This window comes from Notamacropus eugenii, chromosome 1 (genome assembly GCF_028372415.1).
Source record: "Notamacropus eugenii isolate mMacEug1 chromosome 1, mMacEug1.pri_v2, whole genome shotgun sequence".
NCBI classification, from domain to species: Eukaryota; Metazoa; Chordata; class Mammalia; order Diprotodontia; family Macropodidae; genus Notamacropus; species Notamacropus eugenii.
Genome location: NC_092872.1, coordinates 41,138,668 through 41,146,944, shown reverse-complemented (window position 1 = coordinate 41,146,944; position 8,277 = coordinate 41,138,668). Strand labels below are relative to the sequence as shown.

At 39.8% G+C, this 8,277-nt stretch overlaps 1 pseudogene; it reads left to right on the top strand.

The window, feature by feature from the left end:
• Positions 1-4,977: 4,977 nt before the first annotated feature.
• LOC140500490 (glyceraldehyde-3-phosphate dehydrogenase-like) lies at positions 4,978-6,338 on the top strand (annotated as a pseudogene).
• Positions 6,339-8,277: the final 1,939 nt, after the last annotated feature.

Sequence of the window (8,277 nt, the reverse complement as noted above, 5' to 3'; positions counted from 1 at the left end):
TAACAAACTACATTCCTTATGAGATGGTGAATAAGGGGCATTCCATATTCAGTCATTTTGAAACTGGGACCCACACAAGGAGTTTAAGCCAAAGGGGACAAACCCCTCCTTATGCAGAACCCTCTTTTCACCCATGCTAAGGGTGAAATTACATTTTTTTGTTGCAAAGGAAGGACTGATTCTTTTTCCTTCTTTTACAGTCACACAGAAAGTCATATAAGGTTTTTCTTTTATGGGGAGAGTGCCCCAATATGGAGCCTTCAACAGTTTTTTGGCAAGTGGAAACATTCTCCCCAGTTCATTTTAGATCTGGCAGCAAAAGACGCATATTACTAGTCAGTCAGCAACTGCCTACACCAGATGTTTTCCTTGAGCATGAGCGTTAACACTCCATTTGGCCTTTTCAGAATTGTAATGCAAAAGGAGCAGAAATAGCCCAGGAGGCAGCATGGCCTGAGCAAAAACAAAAAAACAAATCACATAAAAAACACAAAACCCTAGCCTAGAACATGCAGAAATTGAAACTTAGTTATAGCTTTGCCATTGAAAGAGTCTTTGGCCTTGGGTCTGTTTTTCCATCTGTTAGATGGAAACTTCTGGCAAGACTTTAGCTGGTCACAAAGACCCCAGGAATCATAGTTCTTGCCAGCTTGGGAGAAGAAGAAGTTCCTAGATCAGGACTGGAAGGCTAGGTTTTTTGTGGCCCCATGTACGCTGAGATTTGAGGGGTTCTTGAGAAAAGAGATTATTAGAAGGTAAAGGTGACAGGTGGTCTTCATGACTGTGACAGCAGGTGGCTATGACATTTGTAGCTCTCCTCTTGAAGACCATGCTGGATGACACATAAATGGACAGAGAGTATTTGTGTAACTGTGTTCTTATTTCAAGCATTCCCTCTAAAAATAATGAGAGTTTTCTTGGAAAAATGGAGGTATAGATTTGTGGGGAAAAGAAGGTGGGGAGGGAGAGATTCCATAAAAATGTGAGCTTCTGGAAAGAAAGGCACTCAACCAGATTGATTAAAGAAATGATTCCTTACTATAATTTATAGCCAAGATGCAAATTCAAATGAAGTTTGCCTCTGCAAAGGGAAGCAGCAATAAGTAGCTTGCTTTCTGAATGATTTTCCCACCAGAGTTGAACCCTTCCTATTTGGCTTCCAGGCACTTTGGGAAGGGTTAGAAGAGAAGACAATTTGCTGTTTCTTCTAAAGAAAAAACCCTTCACTTCCCAGCCTGTCAGTGACAGCTGTCAAAAAATCCTTTGGTGAACTCTGGACTTAGAAATAATGGGGCAATCTGGGTAAAGTTATCTGGTGAATCATTTCCTGATGTGCTATGAAGCTGAAAAGTTCGTTGGAATAGCAACCGAAGAGCGAGAATGTTGCTCATCTCAGTTGTAATAAACATACTTTTCTGAATCCTCTTAAACTACCCCTCCTTTGCCTTCAAGAACACAGGGTCACCTCCACACTCCAGTGAAGCACTGTGTTTAAGAATTACAAAGAAAACCAATTATCTTGAAATATAGTTATAAAAATATCAAAAAACTAAATTTGTAGACCCCTATTCTCAAATTTGTCTCTAATAAATGAGCTCAAGCCTACTGGGATCCAATTTAATTCATATTTTTTTTGAGGTTAATTTGTAGAAGGTTTAATTAACAGTAAATCTTTGGGTTACTTCAACTGGTTTCTTTGTACAGTGTTGATCTGACTACATTTTGGGGGTTCCTTTCCCGGTTTCTGGCTAGCTGGAAGGAACTAAAGGATAGAATGAATAGTTCTCTGGTCCGCCTAGGTAAAGGCAGTCAAGATTGGTCTCCATTTATCTATCATCTTATTGTTAATCATTTTCAGTCATGTCTGATTTCATGATCCCATTTGGGGTTTCCTTGGCAAAGATACTGGAGTATTGTTGTTGTCTCATTTTAAGAGGAGGAAACTGAGGTAAACAGAGTTAAGGGACTTGCCCAAGGTCACACAGGTAGTACATGCTTGAGGCCAGGTTTTAACTCATGTCTTCCTGATTCCAGGCCCAGTGCTCTATCCACTGTACCACCTAGTTGCCCCCTCCATCTATCTTTGACCTGTGGGTAAAGGGGGAGTGTCTGCAAAGAAGATGAAAAAAATATTGTCAATTCCTTGTATCTCAGAATAATAATCAAGGTACTGGAGAAATCCTTACTCTACCCTTTATTCCCAGTTGTGTGTTGAGTCAATTCAAATCGATAAACGTTTATACTGGGTCCTGGAGGTGCTAAGACAAAAATGAAACAATTCCTGCCCTCAAAGAGCTTACTTTTTAGTAATCAGACCATAGAGAGTCAGTGATATTGATAGTTGAATATAAGTGTAAATGAGCACTCTTCATATAGCCTAGGAGTCTCTTTTCTAGGAAAAATGAAAGCACTGATTACTGAATAATCAATCACAGCGATCCCTTTATTAGACATAGATGTTTACTATCCTTTAGGCTTATGTCACGTTCTTGACTTTGTTTGGTTGTCCCCCATGCCTGGAACGTACTCCCTCCTCATCTCCACCTTATAGAATCTCTCTCTTCTTTCAAGACACAGATCAAACACCATGGGAAACAGATCTAAATATAGGGATCCTTTCCTGATACTGCCCTCCCTCCCAACTATCTTGTATTTATCTTCTGTGTTTATTCTGTATATACTTGCCCATGCAATTATCTCCTCATTAGAATATAAACTGCTTGAGAGTAAACAATGTTTGATTCTTTGCATTTGAATTTCCAAGTGTACATGTTGTTGGCACGTGATGAGCACTGCGTAAATACGTCTTTGATCGATGGAAGATTATCAAATGGATTTCAGAAATATATGTCACTAGTGTGTAAAGTAATGGGTATTATATGAGGAGAACAGAATAAATCAATTATTCATTGTTAAAGTTTCCAAATAGTCCAGAAATTGATTTTGAGATATTTGCTAAAATCTTAGAGGTTAACTCACCCTTGACACTTTCCACCATCTTGCCAATTGACTGAATGAAAGTGGCATCTGAAATTTTGGATGTGGGGGAATTAAATATTCTTTTTCCTTTTGAATATGAAAATATGCACCAACAAATATGAACTTATCAACACATAAAAGCAGAAAAAATGATTGTATATGAAATTCTGAACTTTTGTGACATAGTTCTTTAAAGTATATATTAAATACAGTAGTAAGACAATTGTTTGTTTATGTCCTCCTCTAGGTGCTTTTTTTCTTTACTTCTATGTATTTTTAAAATATTGTATTGTAAATATTTTTAAAGGTATCCTGAAAACAGCAAAGAACTATAGGTTGAGTCATAAAGGACCTTAGAAGTTATCTTGTCTACCCTCCTCATTTTACAAATAAGGAAACTGAAGCCCAAAGATTTGCCCAAGATCACATGGATTTTAATGGGCAGATTTAAACCTAGGACATCTAACTGCAATTCTAGTGCTTTCCACTATAACATATAGAATGCTAAAGACAATCACAAAGCTCAGGAGATGCATTAGTACTATCTGGTCAAGTCTCTTGACTTTCTGGGGAAAGTAGAAAAGTGTCATTTCTGGTGCTGAGGCAGTTGCTCTTTTCTTTTTCCTCTATTCTATTGCACGTGTTGATTCCATCAGCTCCATGGGAGCCGTCTCCAGTAGTCCTGATGTCTTATTATAATATTCATTCTCTTACTAATTGTTAACCAGAGTTGATTGCCACCCTCAGGAATGCCCATTCTTCCAAGGGGGTACAATCTGTGAGACCACTGCCATGATTTGTCTTTTGTCTAAGAGAGATGGCCAAATGGTAATCCATTTTATTAATAACACACGAACTATTGATAAAATGATTAATTTCCTAGAAACTATGCCTCTGTGTGTCAATTTCTTCCTCTGTAAAATGGGAATAATAACACCTATCTCCCAGGGTTTTGTAAGAATCAAACACAGTAATATTTATAAAGTGCTTAGAATAGTGTCTGGCACCTACTAAACCAGTAATCAATATTTGTTCCTTTTTCATTCCTCCCTCCCCACCTTGTTGGATGTATTGCAGAAGGGAATTCCCTGTCATAATCTCTCTTCCTACTCATATAACATCAATTACTCAATTTTGTAATGATCACCCTGGGGTTTGGTAAGCCTAGCTACTAGGAGCTAAGAGGTGACATATGCTATTTCTTATGGTCAGATTTGCTAGTCCACTCCATCTATGAAGGAGAAGACAAGAAAGTGCTGCCTCATTGGCTCTCGTTGACTTTTTAGCTCGTTATCTGTAATGGTGATTGCAAACGTTTTTGTTTTTCCTCAAGTCTTCAGATGCAGCCCATCCCTCATGCTCATAAAAATAACTGCCTCCTCCTTCCCAGAGAAAGCTGAAGCTGTCCAACATGAAAGTCCCCCCTTCATTCCTCCAAGAATTTGTTTCAAAAAGCATTTGTTAACTGCTTTTTCTATGCAAGGCATTTGAGACACAAAGACAAAAAATATAATCTGTCCCTTTAGGGAACTTATAGTCTTTTGGGTGAGACAACACACAGAGACATATGAATAAGCAGAATAAATAATAATAAAAAGAATAGCTGGCATTTGTACAGTGCTGTAGGGTTTGCAAAGAATTTTATATATATTCATTTGATCCTCACCACTCTGTGAGTTAGGTGCTATTATTATTTTACAGGTAAAAGAACTGTTGTATAGGTAGTTAAGTGACTAGTGAGGGTCACACAGACAGGGAGAATCTGAAGAACAATTCAAACTCAAGTCCTACACTCCATGCACTGAGTCATGTAGTTACCTACAAAACAAACAAACAAACCAAAAAACCAACCAAACTCCCTCCCAGCCAAACCAAGGTAGTTCAGGAAGGGAGGGCACTATTAGTGGAGGGGACAGGAAAAGTCTCCAAGTAGAAGGTGAACTCTTGATTTGAGTCTTGAAGAAAGTAAGGGAGTGATACAGGGAGAAGCTTCCAGATATGGGGTTCAGCCAGTGTAGAATTGCCATGTGTAAAGAACAGCCAATAGGACAGGTTAGCTAGATCTAAGAATAAAGCAAAGGGAGTAATGTATAATAATGATAGAAAGGGGCTTGGGATAAGTTTGAAAAGTCAAAGCATTTTATATTTGATCCTAAGAGACAAAGGAGGTTTTTGAGAAGGGGAGTGACACCGTCAGACTTAAGCTTTAGGAAAATCATTTTGGCATCTGGGTAGTAGATTTGACAAGGGAAGAGACTTGCTGCAGGGAAACAATTAAGAAGCTATTGCAAAAGTACTGATGAAATTCAGCTTTCTCCCAAGCTAGGTATCAGGTTCTGTTGCTTCAGTTGGATGCCTGAAACAAGATAGTGAAGGTTGGAGTCAATGGATTTGGCCATATTGGGTGCCTGCTGACCAGGGCTGCATTCAGCTGGAGTAGATGACATGGCCATCAATGACCCATTCAATGATCTCAACTACATGGCTTATATGTTTCAATATGATTATACCCATGGCAAGTTCAAGGGCACTGTCAAAACTGAGAATGGAAATGTGGCTATCAATGCAATTGATCAAAGCAGTTACAGTCTTCTAGAAGTAGGATCCCAAAAATATTAAAAGAGGAGATGCCAGAGCTCAGTATGTTGTAGAATCTACTGGAGATTTCACCATGGAAAAGGCTGGGGCTCATTTGAAGGATGGAGTTAAGTGCATCATCATCTCCTGCCCTTCTGCTGATGCCCCAATGTTCTTGATAGGAATGAATCATAAGAAATATGATAATTCCCTTAAGACTATCAGTTATGCCTCCTGTATTACCATCTAGTTGACCCCCTTGGCCAAGGTCATTCATGATAACTTTGGTATTGTGGAAGGACTCATGACTATAGTCCATGCCATTACTGCTACCCAGAAGAAAGTAGATGGCCCTTTTGGCAAGCTATGCAATGATGGGAATGGTGCTGCTCAAAACATCATCCCCACTGGTGCTGCTAAGGCCATAGGCAAAGTCATATCTGAGCTGAATGGGAAGATCATAGGCATGGCCTTCTGTGTTCCTACTCCCAATATATCTATTGTGGATCTGACCTGATGCCTGCAGAAACCTGCCAAATATGATGATATCAAAAAAGTGGTGAAGCAAGCATCAGAGGGACCCTTGAAGGGAATCTTGAACTACACAGAGGACCAGGTTATATCCTGCGAATTTAACAGCAACACCCACTCTTCTACCTTTGGTGCTTGGTGCTGGTATTGCCCTCAATGACCATTTTGTCAAGCTCATTTCCAGGGATGACGAGTATGGTTACAGCAACTGTGTAGTAGACCTCATGGTCTACATGACCTCCAAGGAGTAAAGTGGAAAGCCATGGACCTTCATCCCCAGCCAAAAAAGGAGATCTACCACTGGGGAGTCTACATTCCTAAATTGCATTCCTATAATGAAAATCCCATGTCCCGTTCACATCCTTGTGCCAAAGCACTCCTGTAGTAGGGGGAAGAAGCCTAGAGTCCTATATTGTATACCATGAATAAAGCCACCACATTCAGTGGGAAAAAAGTACAGCTGAAAAATAATGAAGGAGTGAACTAGGGTTTTGGTTATGGGAATAAGGCAGCAGAGGCAAGAGCTGTTATGGAGACAGAAATAATGTGATTTGGCAGTTGGTTAGATATGTGAGGTAAGGAGGGAGGCATTGTTACACTGAGGTTGTGATCAGGGAGTCTGGAAGGATGATTTTGCCCTCAAAAGAAGCAGAGAAGTTTGGAAGGGAGGACTATGTTGGGAAAAAGAAAATGAGTTCTGTTTTGGATATGTTGAGTTTGAGATGACTATGGGGCATCCAGTGTGAAACATCCAGTTGGTGATGTAAGACTGGACTTCGAAATAGACAATGAGACTGGATAGAAAAATATGGGATTCATCTATGTAGAGATAATAATGAAACCCATCAGAGTTAATGAGGTCATAAAGTGAGAGCACAGAAAGAGAAAAGGTGGATAGCTCATGGTAAATCCTTAGGACATGCACATATTTTGGGGGAGGATAGTATGGTAGGGCTGATGAGCCAGTAAAGGAGACTGAGGAGAAATGGTCAGATAGGTAGGAGGAGAATTAGGAGACAGCAGTGTCACAAAAAGAATGAGAGAGAGAGAGAGAGAGAGAGAGAGAGAGAGAGAGAGAGAGAGAGAGAGAGAAAGAGAGAGAGAGAGAGAGAGAGGTGCTGTTTCGAGGTCAAGAAGAAAGATTGAGAAAAGAATGTTAGAGCTGACAATTAATGAATCACCACTAACTTTAGGGAAAACAAATTCTGTCTAGTGACAGTCAGAAACTATGTTTCACAGGGTCACAGAAAAAGAATTCTCTTTCTTCCTCCCCAAGGCTGCCCACGTCTTCCCTTTCCCTCCTGCCTCCTCCAAGCACCTTGTTCCAGGAGTCACTCCTGTTATCTCACACATGTTTAATCTCTCCTTCACTGGCTCCTTCTCTGTTTACATTCTAATGGGGAAGACAATGTGTAAAGAAATAAGTATAAATATTAGCTGGCTTTTTATCTGCTTCCTTTTGTACTTAGACATTTCCATTCTTTATTTTTTAAGCTTTCCTTTGACCTTTCCAGGCCATTGAGGCACACTCTCTCCTCTTCATCACTAAACTTTCCCCCAAATTGCTGTGTCTGACACTTACACCTCCTTCCTTCCTAAGGACTGTGTCCTTAGTCCTTTGCAGTCAGATTTCTAAACTCACTACTTTACTGAAATAGCTCATTTAAAGGTCACAAATGACCTTGGAACAAATCAAATAGTCTTTTCTCAGTCCTCATCGTCTTTGTGGGATACTTTCCTTACTGGGAGCATGCTCAGGAGAGAAAAGAACAGAAGGAAAAGCTTGATTTGAAACTTTTGGATGACTATATTATTTCTACTCAGGCAGATTGGTATTAAGATTAAGGCCCTTTATGCTGGTCAGTTGATTTCAAAGTAACTCAAGCATAAAATAATCTCCTATTTATTTCTAGAGAGGTAAGTTAAAGTTCTTTGGAAGGTCAGTCCAACTTCTTCCTAAGACTTGGCAGGCTGGGAGCAGAAGCGGAGCAAATATATATCAGAGTTGCCCAGGGTGAGGGTTTGACGTGCCAAACATGGTAGTGTAGGTGAGAAATATCAAAGAATAGGTCACAGGGACCCAGTTCAGTAAGGAGTCGAAAGGATCCAGAATGGGGCTCGGGAACTGGGAGAAGTTGAAAGGATCAAGAAATTATACTGAGGAAAGCACGTCCGGTACATATGAAGGAC